Here is a 15,224-nt window from a genome sequence, read left to right on the forward strand (position 1 = left end):
CTGCTCAAATAATAACGCAATAGCCTGTGTACATCTAAAGTGTGCAAAATCTTTTCCCCTTTATTTTGGGGATCTGCATAAAAGGTAGGCAAATGAATAGTTTGGTTTAAAGCCACACTAGAAACCACCTTAGGCATAAAGGAAGGATTAGTACGTAAAGATACCCTATCCTTATGAAAAATCAAAAGGCTCCACTGCCATAAGGGCCTGCAACTCAGAAACCCTTCTTGCAGAAGTAATGGCCAACAAAAAAGCAGTCTTCCATGACAAGTATTTCAATTCAGCAGTAGCCGCAGGCTCAAAAGGTTGTAGAGTAAGTTTCTCCAACACAAAATTGAGATCCCAAGCAGGAGTAGGAGCTCTACGGGGGTCTTATATTCTTTGCCCCTCTAAGAAATTGCTTGAACAAAGGATGCGAAAACAATGGTGGGTCACAATCATAGTGAGCTGAAATTGCTGCAGCATGAATCTTAATGGAAGAGAAAGACAAACCTTTGTCCAGTAACTCAGTAAGATATTGAAGAGCCACACTCAAATTTGGCTCAGTAATCTCCAAATTGTTTGCTGCACTCCAAAACAAAAATCTCTTCCATTTTTCTGCGTACACTTTCCTTGTACTAGGTCGTCTGGCTTCCATAATCACATTTAAAACTTGTTGAGGAAGCTGAGACCTGCTGTCTTCAAAACAGAATATGCCAGGCTGTTAGATGTAGAGAGTGAAGCTTGACATTGAGCAGATGACCGTCCCTCTGAGACAACAGGTGTGGAATCAAGGGTAAAGGCCATGGAGGCTTCCTTACCAGACTCCTCAGTAATGGGTACCAGTGCTGCGAGGCCAATCTGGTGCTATTAAAATCATCCTTGGCTTGTCTTGTCTGACCTTTAGAAGCACCTTTGGAAGAAGAGGCAGAGGTGGAAAGGCATACACATGAAGATTTTTCCAACTGAAAGAAAGAGCATCCACTTTCCAAGCTGTGTGATGAAATCCCTTCGTGCAAAACTTTGGCAGCTGGTGGTTTAGTGGAGAAGCGAACAGATCTATGTCTGGAGTTCCCCATGACACTGTCAGTTTTTGAAATACATGAAGATCCAGTTTCCACTCGTGGGGATCCATGATTTGTCTGCTTAATACATCTGCTAAGGAGTTCTGTGCTCGGCAGAAACCTTGCCTGAAGAGTTAGTTGCAGACTGAGCGCAGTCTCCCATAAAATCATTGCTTGTCTGCACAATGGGTAAGAATGTGTTCCCCTTGTTTGTTGATGTACCACATGACAGTTGTGTTGTCTGTTAGAATCAACACCTGCCCTGGAAGAAGTAACTCCTTGAAAGCAATTAATGCAAACTGAACTGCTAACATCTCTTTCATGTTGATATGTAGATGCTGTAGTCTGGCAGGCCACTTGTCTTGTATCCACTTTCCATTTAGATGAGCTCCCAAGCAATATCTGAGGCATCTGTCGTTAGAATCTGACTTGCCTCTGGCGGGTCACAGAGAGTCCCTTGTTTAGGTGACATTCCTGAGCCCACCACAAAATTCCTTTTGAATGCAAGGTATTTTTTGAATGACAGTGTCCAAAACCTGTCAGTGCTGTGTCCACAGATTTTGAGATACCATTGTAGCTTCCTCATATGCAGTTTGGCATTGGGAAGCACCAGAATACAAGATGCCATGAACCCTAAGGCTTGAAGGACTGTCCTTGCAGTCAGCCCGGACTGAAGAGATAGATGATGGAAGTAACTGGAAAGATTCTTTTGTTTGTCCGGGGTTAAAAAGGCCATCTGGGCTGCTGTATTCAGTCTCACACCCAGAAAGCACATGTCTTGAGAGGGTACTAGACTGGACTTTATTTCGTTCACAGAATACCCTAGGCATCTTAGCACTGCTATGACATATTCCAGATGCTGTAGAAGATCTTCTTTTTCTTGAGCCAGAATCAGGCAGTCGTCCAAGTAAGGATAGATTTGGATTCCTTTTAGCCTGATGTAAGCTATCACTGGAGCCAGAACCTTTGTGAATACTCTGGGCGCAGTAGATAAGCCAAAGGGCAATGCAGAGAACTGATAATGAATATTTCCAGCTCGAAAACGCAGATACTTCCTGCAACTTAGTCTTATTGGCACATGAAGGTAAGCTTCCTTGAGATCTAAAGTTACCATCCAGTGATCTTTGCCCAGCAGAGGTAAAAGCTGTTGTAACGTCAACATTTTGAACTTGGGAATGTCCAGATAAGTGTTGAGGATAGATAAATCCAGAATTGGTCTCCACGTGTTCCCCTTCTTTGGTACTAGGAACAGGCGAGAATAAAATCCTAGGCCCCTTTCCGGCACAGGAACTGACTGAATGGCCCCTATTTGGAGCAACAGAGAAATTTGCTTGTGAGCCTCTGTTCTTTGAAGAGGAGGAATGTCTGGCATGCCTTTGAAAGGAGGCAAGGTATGGAAATAAAACCTGTAACCGTGGTGAATAATATCCAGAACCCATCTGTCTTGGGTAATTAAATCCCAATTTTCTTTGAAAAGAGACAGCCTTCCTCCCAAAGGTGCTGCCAGGCGAGAACGTACTGGCAGCTGAAAAGGCAGGTCATTGGGTCTGCTTACGAAAGGACTGACCCCTGCCCTCACCAGAAGTCTGAGCAGGGAACTCCTGTCCTAGGCCTAAAAGAACCCTGAGCTCTGCCCCTACCACGTCTAGACCTACCCCTAGACTGGGAATCATAAGCAGGATAAGTCCATCCCTTAGTAGGCCAATTTCTACTAAACTTGGAGGCTGCACCTGCAAAAATCTTTAACAGTTTGCATAGACTTAGCCTTGTCCTCCATTTTCTTCAAAACTGCTTCCACAGGCGAACCAAACAACACATCAGACTGTAAAGGAGCATCCAAAATCCTTGTCTTAACATGCTCAGCTAAATTCTGATCTCTCAGCCAGGCGTGCCTGAAGAACAGAACCAGTGGCAGCCACCCTGGAGGAGGCCTGCACAGCATCAAAACCACACTGCAAGGAATGTTTACCCACCTGTTCAGACACATGAACTAAATCCTGCAACTCTTTACACTCAATACCTTCAGCCAGAGCATCCACCTTAGATTTCAACTGTGAAAGAAGATAATTCTGATATTTTAACATGTGAAACTGACAATTCAACGCCCTCATGGCTAAAGTGGAAGAAGTATACACTTTCTTTCCCCATCTATCCAAAGCCCTTGCCTCTTTATCAGGAGGGACAGGATTTTTAACAACTGAGGCCTTCACACCTTTAGGCCCCTGAGAGACAGTTTCTGGGTCTGCCCTAGGACTCTTAAACAGATACTTATGAGCTTCAGGCACCCTATAATACCTATCCGGTTTAACTGGGGCAGGAGGCAAAGAATCAGGATTCAGGGAAGCCTCTGCAAACACATCTTCCACCACATTCAAAACAGGAGGTATAGCTAAAGGCCTATGCTGGGGTAAAACAAGAATTCCCTAAGCCTTTTCCTGGAATCAGAGAAATCTTGACCTTCCCATTTAAAATGCTCCCTCATGGAATGCAGAGTCTCTGAAAATGAAAAATCCTCAGGAGGAGAAGCAGAAGGAGTAGAATCATCCACATCAGAATCAGAATAAGGAGGGTACTCCTGCAAGTCTTCAGCCGAAGACTCAAGCCTCCGAGCATTGCTCAAAACTCTCAAACTCAGGTTCCACCCTAGGCCTCTTATCAGGAAAGGGCATAGAACCCCTAATCATAGTAATCAAATCCTCTGCCATTTTAAGCATATGTTTCTTAGGCAAAGATCCTGAAGCACTAGGAGAAACCCCCACAGAAGCTAAACTTGGCCTGCCCTCAAAGAAGCCTTGGAAACTGAAGGGGAGGCTCTAACCACCTTAGGAAGAGAGGGAAGAACAGCCACCGGAGAAGCCCCTCAGCCTGGCCTACTTCCTGAGAGGATACATCCTGTAACAGTAAAGTCTCTCCCTGAGACTCCAAAGAGACACCTGGCAAAACCTCCGGCTCCACTGAGCCTTCCAAAGAACCGGCGTCTGGGACTGTCGGTTCCTCCACCCTAGGCTTTGCTGCTTTATCTTTGCGTTTTTAGCGAAGCGGCCGGAGCATCCGGCGGCATTTTATAATTACAACGCTTCCCAAACACTAACCTGGCACAGTCTAACCTTCTCTTAATAGTGCGTTTGTTAAATCTAGCACAAGAGCGGCATCCAACAACGTCGTGCTCAGGCCCTAAACAAGGTATACACAAAGTATGGTAATCCCTATGAGGTATCTGTTTCCCACAAGAAATACAGTTATTCACTTTTTCTGACATCCGGTTAAATACTGAGGCAAGAAAAACCAAAATATTCCCAACGGGTACTTAGCCAACTTTGATTCGGTCTGAAACTCTGACTTCAGAAACTTTCAGAACGCCAACCTGCACTCGCAAAATTGCTTCTGCATCGGACCATGCGGCAAAAAAGACTGAGGATATGACGTCGGTCATGCGCATTAGTACCCTGACGTACTGACGTCAGTCTAATGTGCCCTGACCGACGTCAGCCATATACTTTGGTATTCGGGCTGACTGGACAGCGGACTACCCCAATAGTTAGGACTGCAGCAATGTGGAATGAAGAACATCTGCATCTCACTCATACGGTTTTCCTAGGTGGTAGTAGTAGAGGGTTGTCCGTGTACATGAGGCAGTTGCTACAATGTCTCAGGATGTCTATATCGATCAGACTGGCAGGAGAAAATGTAGGAAATTGTCCATCCATATTTGTCAAACTGAAAAAGCTAAGAGGGGTAAAGTAGTACTACTAGATAACACAAGTGCTACCAAGGGAAAACTTGTGGCTGGAATACCTCAAAAAGGGTTAAAAACCTTGCAGCTGAAGCTCTGGATGCCACAGACCTGTATCTAGGACTATACTACTCAATTTTAAGGTTAAGAACTCAGTAAGAAAAAACTCACAATGAAGAACAGATTAATCACTTATAGTCAAAAGAATAGAACTCGCGGTATGAAAAAATACAGTTAAACAGCATGAATTGTAGTAGATAGCAAAGAAATATAGTTAAATCAGTAGATTGCTGTGAAACAGCAGCTCACAATCACAACAGACAGCACAAATAAAGCAGCAATTCAGTACAATATGGTCATCACTTTAGTGAGACTCCAACAAGTCGTAATAAATACGGCAAACTACATGCAGTTTAACTCCTAAGCACAAGCAGCAAAATGAAGTAGAAAGAGGTACAGATTTTTTTAAATAGCAGAAAGTGAAGAGACAGAAGATGAGATAATTCAAGGTTCATTAGCTAAAGGGGTGAACCTTTTCTAAGTTCTCACTATAAACAGTAGAATGAGCTGATGTAATGTGACTGGGGGGAGTGTCCATTATCAACTTTATACTAGAGGTGGGCAAACTCAAAGCCACCAACATTTAAGACCACCACAGCAGCTGGGCAGGTGAGTGGGACAAATAATAAAAAAAAAAAAAAAACAGTTGCACAGATTACACAAATATATAGTAAAACAGAAGTGCAGAAAACAGTTGAAAATAAGCGCTTATCTTTTTTTCAAGTATCACAGCAGAGCAGATGGGAGAAGACCTCTCCTCTCCTTACTCAGCTTAACCATGGAGCACCTTACTGGTTTCCTTGGTTCAGCCTTCCAACACAAAAATTACTAGACAGCCTTTGTCAGTTCATCAAGCTGCTTACTTCTCCTGTGAGTCAGTGTCCCTGCAGTGGTCATTTCAGGATCCTCATACCTCTGGTTTCTTCCAATATAATCCTGTTAAACAACATGGACAAGGAGTTAGAAATGTCCTCTGTGGGCATGGGGAGAGCCATCCTTGTTGGTCTTGGAGGAAGGAGGGAAGACTGCTTCACTACCTGGCCAATGTAAGATGTCAGTTTCCCATTATGATGCCCCTGACATGAATCTGGCTTTTTTTTTTTTTTAATGGATTTTCCTGCTTAAATGGAAGCAAAAAATAAACATTTATCATTCCCTCTGTTACTTTACATAGGGAAGATTTACTGGGCTTAGGTTAGGGTTTAGTTCAGGCTCTTTACCCCTCACATGTAATTCTACTGGTAATAGACAAACGTTCTTCTGTTTCTGTAGATACACAACGTGAACAACAGGGAAGGGAATTGAAGGGAACAAATTCCAGTATTTTCTCTAGTGCAACAGATTCTGATTCTAAAAAAAGTATCCCTTCCAATTTTTTCTATGAATAGTTTCTCTTTTCTTAAATTATCTGTAGAATAAATAGAATTTTAGTGGGAACAAACTGACATTCCCATTTCTATGAAAGAATACTATGATTTATTACAACTGAAATGTCATCAGCCTACAGCTGTTTTGCCTGTTCTACCAGATTTGGGGAGGTTTTTATTGCTGCTGCAACATGCCTGACATGCATCAAACAGCCCCCTAAGACAACAGATAGACCGTATAAGATTTCAGAATCTTGAATTCTTATTTTCATATTTAAACTCTGATCTTAGTAATTTCTTTGTCAAGTGCCAACACTCTCCCTCTGACAAGGATACGAAATCTTTTGATAGATTAGGGAAAGAGATAGTCTGACACTCATTTCTAAGATTGCTAATAATGGAGATCAAATATTAAAATTTTTACTTGCTTCTTTTAAGAGTGTGATAAACTTAACTGTCAGTTTATTAGAGTAAATCTTTCCTAAATGCTGTTATCGCTTCTGTTTCTCATTTAACCCAACATTTGTTGTCTGTTGATGCGTTCTTATGACTGAACAGATGCCTCTTCCAGAGCAGCAGCTACTGAAATTATGAAGAGTTATATTCTCAAACTTTGAAGATATAGAACTGAAATTTTGAATCCTCGCCTTGACAGAGAGGTTATATGCGGTTCAACTACTACTGTGGTCCTAAAAAATGTGATGAGAGAGGAAAACTGATTTAAAGGATGAATGAGATTTATCAACCTTCCTTCTCCAAGTTTGTTCGAGTTATTCCCCAATTCAGAATTGTTTTATAAATAGCAAAATAAGCAGACCCGACAAAACTTCAGGCAAACTTGTAAAAAACAATGACAAGGAGGCTCTAAAAGGAAGTGCGTCTCTCCCAAAAACAGCTCAAGTTATCCGATGGTTTAGGCAAGTGGAAGGTACCCTGACGTTTTGGAAGCCAGACTGCTTTATATCCTTGACAGGCTATCACTCATAGCCAAGACTGTTACAGTACCGATCAATATACGTCTCAACTGTCCAGATTTTTACAGAATGTCCAGATTTTTGCCTCATTTTTAGTCTGTTCGTCAAAATTTGTTCTTTTCTGGCAAATCACCGAGATGATCTGAAGACTTACGTTAGTTAACATAAGAGTTTCAGACTTAATATCCTTCAGAAGATGCATGCTAATACAAACATTGTTTTACCAACTTTCTAAGTTTAGAAAATAAGTATTTAAAATCTGTCCATCTTTTTGGGCCTTTGTCTCCCCCTCCTCCCCTATTATGTAACCCTTTGTCCAGATTGTTTTGCTCCAAGAGGTTGAGAAGTACGCTGATCATTCAAACATTTACTGTTGTGCTAGAAAAACTTACCATAAATGCATGTTTTTCCACTCAGTCCAAGACTTCAGCAAGGGAATTTCTCAGGATTTTTTTAATTTGTGGCATTTAGGATTCCCATAATTCCTCAAACTCAACAGGAGAAAGATTCAGCGGTACCCAAAATCTGCATTGTCCCAACATTAACACCATTACCTCCTGACTTTTCAGATTCCAGTTTAGAGATTTGTAAAGAGAACTGCTTTGCTGAGAGAGCAGTTTTATTTGAATCTAGGTGCATCATTCTCTCTTCTGACTCCAATACAGTCAGCAACACATACCTTAGATTTTGCTTGGAGAGTTGTGCTTGTGGAATAAAAGTGTAGGGTCTTTGAAATCAAACAAAAGTCCAAAACACAGACTAATATGTTGGCAGTAATAAATGCACTCACTCTACAACATCTGTGGTCCCCCAAGACCTCTACAAGTTATCCCAGACCACCACCACAGTGATGTGGTACATAAAGAGGCGAGGAGTTTCAGATCATACCATCTCTACACATAAGCCTTGATAGACTGGCATATAGTAATTCAGCACAGTTTAATTCTACAGACTTTTTACATCAAACATTACAGCAGACAAGCTAATCAGGACCAGGACAGATCCTCATGGATGGAAACAATAAGGGGTCTTCGAGGATTTGATCCAGCTGTGGAAACACACTATATAAATCAGTTTGCCTCCATTTATAGCAAGCAACTGTCAAAATTCTGCTCCAGGACTCCTTGCAAGCAGAGCTGGAGAACAGATGCATTTTCACTTCCTGTGACAGGAATATCTTTTTATTTGTTTCCACCGATATCCAGAGTCATTCTGAATATTCAGAAAGACTACCCAAACATTGTGGCAACACCCTTCTGGCCCAGACAGTTTCTCCCTTCCTTTGGAAATGGCCAATTAATACGAGCGACCACACAAACTGAGTCTACTCACATAAGGGGGTTGTTTGATACACCCTAGCTTGAAACAACTTCAACTAATTGCTTGGATGATAGAAAAATAGGTGCCTAAAAAGTAGTAAAATTCTGAGGACATGCAGCACGTATTAAAGATTACAAAGAAGCTTGCTACTAAAAAATCATACATTAGCAAATGGAAATTATTTTCTAGTGGTTTCTCACGATGATCCAAGGCCCTTCAGAGTTATCCTCTGGCCTTTGTTATTCCTCTATCAAGATTCATCTTTAAACCATTTCATTCTGCATTGAGTATCAGAGTTGCAAGCTCTTAAAGTATATCAACCTTATCTCATTGTCCACAAGGATACAGTTCGAGAACGAATCCTTCATTTGTACTTAAAGTGGCATTAGAGTTTCCTTTGAGGCAAGCTATCCATCTCCCTTGTATTCTTTCCAGAATTTAAAAATGAAGGAGAAAGCATTCTTCATACTCTAGATGTCCACAGAACTCAGATATTGACATACCCGAAAACCTTCGGAAACTGGTTGTTTATTCATTTCTTAGGAAGGCAAGACAATGGACAACCAGTGTCAAAACAATTTCCAAATAGTTGCCCCATGGAATTTCCTTTTGTTAATCACACCAAACCATGCCAGCCTCTCACCTCACATCAGTTCCAGGCAGGTACAACCCACACTGTTAGGGCCTTGGCCTTTTCAGTTGCTTTTTGGGAAGGGCTGGACTAAGTATTCTAGAAGCAGCAACCAGGTCCACCATACATACTTTTACAAAGTACTGTAAACAAGATTCCTTTTTCAGGATGTAGAATGCACTTTACTAGGATTCTGCCTCTCTTTCTATGCTTTAGTATTATACCTGTACAGCACAGGCTGCTGCAGCAGTGATCAAATCGTGAACTTATTACAGTTACTGAACATAACAGTAGATGTTCGAATTATCACTACTGCAGTAGCCACTCCCTCCCCCTCATTTTTTATGGTTTTTGCATGCCAGGGTGAGGACATGGTCTCTTTACCAAACATTGACTTTTTTCAGGGCTCTAGCCTCCCGCTTTCAATGACATGAAAATTAAGGGCTTGGCAACCAGACTGCTGGTTTTGCAGTGATCTACTTCAGCTTCCAATTGTGTGGGCCCATGGAAGGTGCCTTCAAGCTTTGGAAGCATGCCAGCCATTTGTATCTCAGGCAGGATATTACCCATATAACTTAAGGTTTACAGCAGTGACCATTTGAACATCTGTTATGTTAAGTTCATTTACACAGCTGTACTTTCCTTGATATGATGTTTTTATATGTGGAGGATCATGTATGGCTTCCTAGCATGCCACAGGACAGTGCTAACATCATTAAAGCCTTGTGTGACATTAACCAGTACCTAAAGGAGGTGGGCAATGTAGATTGCATGCATGTAGCAATAAAAGCCCCACCTGCTCCACTCAAAGGCATGTCAACAGGAAGAGCTACCATTCTGTGAACTGGCAGTGTTTGATGCATGTGGGGTCATTACCAGTGTCTCTGCAAAGTACCCAGGTAGTTTCCATGATTCACTTATCTGGCACACATCTCAGATGTATTACTGTTATATCACCATTTCCTACTCACTGAAATTCCACAGTGCCATCTAGTTGGTAAAAGCAAGCACTGTGGCTAGGATTAATGTACATGACTGCATTTATAGTGTGTGCAGATTTATTACCAACCCTAATACTCGTACTCCGTTACATGTGTCACTGATGCCCTGGCTGATGACACCAGTATGAGGTGGCACTCCTATATAGATAATGCCACAGCTAACAAGATGTTCTTAACATGTTGCATAATCCATAATATGGTGGTGAACAAACAGGCTGTGAAGCCACAAGATAGTGATATGGTCAGATTAGACACGCACATATGGTCAACAGGGAAGGTGCAGTCGCAGTCATCCAGTGAGTGTTTAATAGCAACAACCAGCAACTGCATGACCACACCCCAAGAGAATGACCAGCACAATGAGTAACACGGGTGATGCACCAACATCAAGTGAAGACCTATAGGCACCGATGAGCACAGTGATAGTGCACTGTCAGACAGAAGCAGGATATGTCTGCGTCATTTTGTGTGTGCGCGCAGGTGTGTGTGTGTAGGTCATGGTCAGTGCATGGTTGACCCACACTGTACACAAGACATTCCCACATTTACCACACAGGAAGAAATGTTAGGTAGGTCACGGTTATGTGTACAGTTAAGCAGGAGGCACAGTGACATTTCTGTCTACACACTAGACAGAGCATTTCAGTGGAATCTGAGGTGGGGATCTCAATGTGATATGTATTCTGTGTCATATACAGATTTCCTCCTGCTGTGAGGTGGGTCACCACTATGTAACCATGCCCTGAAAAAGAGAAGCCCGACTCACGTAGACATTTTCCTACTGCATTGCATTTTATGTGCCACCACATGGTGATATGTGGCCAATATGCCAGCTTGTTGGACTAGCATTTGTGGTCACTGACATAGATGGTGCTTAACTTCCAGACTGACCAGTATGAGGCCCACTCATGAGTTCCCCTGCCAGTGCAGGGTCAATGTCATGAGAAGAAGTGGAAGACCATTCTATATTTTTGCCTTATAACACCCCCTACATGGCTACTACCTCTGTTGCATACTCTCTGCTGATCTTGGACAACACTACCAGTGAATGCAGTGATGGTGATACCGTTACTCCTCTGCATGGAGGTGTATATGGAAGCAGTGTTCACTGTAGCTAAAACTTATCAGCACTGTAGTCTTGATCTTCATGTCCTCACATATGCCCTGCAGCACAGCAGTGGGGCTCATGGACTGGGTTGCAGTAGATTATGGTTGGATGATACTGAACATCTGATTAACTCTGAGTGTCACCCATGGGTCAGGGGCCACTTGTGACACATGGTGCCATCAGTTAACTTGGTGAGGCTGCATAATCGTTGGTATAGCAATTTCTGTGTGAGCATCTGCTGCCACAATTGCAGAGGGAGTAACACTGAAAATTGGAACCACGGGGAATTCCACACCCACTTCCAGTAGTGAGCTCTTATACTTTATAACCTCATGATGTTGTGTATGAGCCTACACCTTTACCCTACATGGAGGGTGGGTGCACATCCAGGATGGAGATGGACAGCATCACTGTTGGATAGCATCACTGTCAGACTGATTCAGTTATCTGTATCTTGTCAGCAGCCCCAGCACAGACACCTACATCAGCTGCAGTCTCTACTGGTTTCAATGTGATAGTGCTGTGCCCTGTGAATGTACAGCAAGAGACAGACCAGAATGACCATGTGTCCTTGTACCCATGCAAGGTGTACCATACAAACTCATCCTGCCTATACTGCCATCCTGACATGGCTGGATACTTGATAGAAATACATAGCAAATAGTTTATGTGGTCACCCAACTTTGCATGTTCAGTGCAGCTGCAGAGAAACCCAAATTAAAAGGCACTAAATTGGATCATCATCCTCTGAGACATTTAAGGGTGGATCCATTCTCATGTCTGTGTCCTCTCCTCCAAGAATAGAGTCAGTGCCTTCCTCAGAGGACACCAGAGAAGCTCTACTAGTATCTGCTTGCTGCTCCTAGGTGACCCCCCTCCCTAGAGGCTGCTTTTCAGCTGCTGTGGAACAGACCTTTGGTTTGGTGTAGCATGTCATATCAGTGACATGCTTACAACACTGATGAGGTAAAGGGATGAAGATGCACTCTACATTTAGGTCATGGACTACTGTCAACCAGCCTTTACAGGCCAAGGCATTGTAAGCATGTAACAGGACATCATTTAACAGAACTGAAACTCTCCAACACCATCCCGTATCATCCTCCAGACAAGGATACCATACCTCTCAACCATCCAGAATTTTGCAGAATGTCCAAAATTTTGCCTCAAATATCTGGTCTATTCCTCAAAATTTGTTTTTTGATAAATCACTGGGATGATCTCAGGACTGAAGTCACTAAATATAGTGACATACATTTGAGTTTCAGATTTCAGCCGTGTTACTCTAGCAACTTTCTAAATTTCTAAGAGCAATATCTAAAAATCTGTACAGAATGACTGCTACAGTCAAAGGAGTAACCTGCTTAGACCATACTAAAATCAAAGGGACAGCTTTGTGGATATGCTGTACGATAGCTTTAGGGAAAGATATGTGAATCGATACAGCAGGCATATTTAACAGTTGTCCCTGCTGCCAGCTGTTGTCACCTTGATAACCACCGTCTGTGACCATAAACTCATATTGAGGACCTGTACAGATTCACAAGTTGCTATTTTTTGGGTAGGCATGATGCAGAAATCATGTTGCAGGCTTGGTCCACAGGCTGCCATTTTTTTAATCATGAAAGCGACACCATTTTTAGAAGAAATTCAGGAGAAAGATAGCTTCCAATAGTCCCCACCATAATAAACCTGCATAGTTTGTCAAGAAGTACAAGATTATGCTCATCTCCTTCATGGCCATTTCATGGAGCACCTGTAATGTCCCTATGATGGTGCATTTAAGGTAGGTACCTGGTATGACCTTGTTGAGAAGTTGTCCAAGCCGCAGGCATCACCAGGACAAGATAATGTAGGCATCTTTATGTTACCTGCAGTGCAAGGACCCTGAGAATCTTCTCACATGGAAAGTGGCAGTTAAGCACAATCATGTTGAATGAAATAGAAGTATTTTTATAGCTTATCCTCTTATATTTGGGAGTTGTCATTTCTACTAGCTAGTATTTCCCAAAGTTACCCTAGTAATTTGGTGTCTGCTACTATCAAGATCTTCCATTTCAGGTGGTGGTGATGAACACTGCTTATGACACATCTTATACATTGTATGGACTTCTACAAGGCCCCCTTCTTGGGTACTGTTACAGTGGACAATCTCAGTGACATCTTAGTACATAGTGTGTTGTCTTGTACACCTCTGACATATTTACTTTATATTCATAAAGATCGGCACAGGGGAAACAGATGTCTGCTGTCTGTCACACAGGTAGCGAAGTAATTATAGGATTGCATCGGTTCTGCAAGCGTCTCACCTTATAACCATAGTTGTCCAAGGTACCTCTCATGAGGCAAACATGTCAAGTCATTCTGCCTTTCACAGGAGGCAGGAGTGCCTTGAGGCTGGCCATAGTTAGTTATCCTCACAAGTGCGAACATGTCTAATTCAGCTGAATGTCATTATAGATAAATTAATGGCCACCTTCTCATCTTGTCTCCTTAGTACAACTCCAGATGATAGATTTGCTCAGTAGGCAACTCCACTGTGTCGTGTCCTGTTGAGACTCTAGCTACAATGATAATGATGACGGGATCAGACTGTTGGTGGAAGACCAACATCCCCCGGCATGGAGCCGATCTGCATTGCCCAAAGTGGCCCCAGTGTAATTAGAGCAGGTGGTGGAGGATACAGTGGAGAGAGCAATGGTCAGGTATATAGATTTGATAGAGACCCTACTGGACTAAATTGCAGATTAAATTGACCAGCCGCCCCCCTACAATCATGCCAGAGTGGAGGGTGTGGCACATACCACTTACCACCCTAATCCATCAAATTATCCTACCCTATACCCTGTGCGTAGTACAATCCTCTGCATCACCACTTTATCCTCAGTCTCTATCCATCCCTGTTCTTCCCATTCTAGTATGTGCACCCTGTTTGCCTCAGATGTTCTGTTTGATTAATTCCACACACCGTCATAACTATCCCTTTTCACCTTGTTTTCTTTCATCCTTCTGTTATTTACATATAAAGGAAAAATAGGGCCCTGTCCCTGCAAAAGGTTACTGCCCTCCTCCTCCTCCACCATGTGCACTCCTATATACTGCCTTTTTGCATGACTGTTTGCTCCTTCCCATTTCTTACTTTGCTGCACACCCTTTTCCCTTCATTTTATGCATTCAACAGTTGCCCACATATGAAAACACCACAGCAATGACTTTCCAACACTACATGGCCGCTTGGTGCCATCCCGCTGAGGGATGCAGTAACACATGTAGCCCTGATGCCGCAAGCACTGCTTTATGTTGAGACACATTGGTCAGCACTCACATTTTCTATTATGTTGAAATTGTGTAGTGTAGTGCACATCTATCCTTTGGATTGTGTCTCATGCTTCTCCGCATGCGTTTCCCTGCATGGCTTTGTCTAGTTGCAAAACTTCAATGCACAGTGGAGACCCACTTGTGTAGTTTTTTTATGGCTCATTTATGTATGGAAAAGAACAGCTAGAGGCACATGAAGTGTGGTAAATATCAGCAATTCTGTTATACAAATGTTCAGTATACTACTTAAACAGTGTCTGGTTACAATTTAATTGCAGCTGATACCATATGCATAGTGCATACCAGGTTTTAAAATTAAACCAACATTTTATTATGTCAGGCTTTGAATGACAAACTTTTTGTCAGCCCTTATTTGATATTTAAAACAAAGCTGCTTGAACAGTCATTAACATAGCCTAGTATTTCCATATGAGCCTATTACAAGCCTAGCCAACAACCACAGCTCAGAATCAAACCCTGTACCTTGCATCTCTGAGGTAAGGATCTTAGCCATTTTATATTTTTATGGTTTTGATTTAATAGTAAATAGTGGCTTTAATACTAGACACTGGAGATCAAATTTAATTTTGTTTAAATGTTCAAGTGTACATTAATAACTGTATAAAACACTCAGAAAAGTTCTACAGAATCCTGCAACAACTCAAGTGC

The 15,224-nt window shown here is 42.2% G+C and overlaps 1 protein-coding gene across 1 annotated transcript in view; it reads left to right on the top strand.

Annotated features, from left to right (window-relative positions):
- Nucleotides 1-15,224, top strand: part of TTC16 (tetratricopeptide repeat domain 16) — a 361,188-nt gene that overhangs the window by 194,941 nt on the left and 151,023 nt on the right. The window lies entirely within an intron of this gene.

This window comes from Protopterus annectens, chromosome 16.part0 (assembly GCF_019279795.1).
Source record: "Protopterus annectens isolate FY-2018-M chromosome 16.part0, PAN1.0, whole genome shotgun sequence".
Taxonomy (NCBI): domain Eukaryota; kingdom Metazoa; phylum Chordata; order Ceratodontiformes; family Protopteridae; genus Protopterus; species Protopterus annectens.